Genomic DNA, 486 nt, shown 5'->3' with positions numbered 1-486 from the left:
ACACACACACACACACACACACACACACACACACACACACACACACACACACACACACATATGCATGTATGTATGTATATAAAGATACATACACATCTATATCTACACACACACAGACACACACATGTATACAACAAGCATATCAAAATATTGGAATATGTCTGTGCAAATAAACTATCAGATACACATGGATATATGTTTGTGCATTTGTGTGCATTTGTGTGCATGTGTGTGTGTGTGTGCATGTGTTTGTGAGGGCGTGTGTCCGTGCGTATCTATTCCAATACGAGTTCTATGTATTTAGGTGTGTACAAATGTGTGAACCTGAAAATGCATATATATATATATATATATATATATATATTTGTTTTGCAAGATTTTTTATGTGAAATCGTGTGTTGAAACAGATGTTGTTGTACTCGGGGATGGTCATATTGCCAGTTTAGCCAATAAAAACACACGCACTGTATATTTGGTGTTAATTTT

The sequence above is a fragment of the Octopus bimaculoides genome, chromosome 6, assembly GCF_001194135.2.
Source record: "Octopus bimaculoides isolate UCB-OBI-ISO-001 chromosome 6, ASM119413v2, whole genome shotgun sequence".
Lineage (NCBI taxonomy): Eukaryota > Metazoa > Mollusca > Cephalopoda > Octopoda > Octopodidae > Octopus > Octopus bimaculoides.
The sequence above is the reverse complement of the archived record's forward strand: the minus strand, read 5'-3'. Positions refer to the sequence as shown.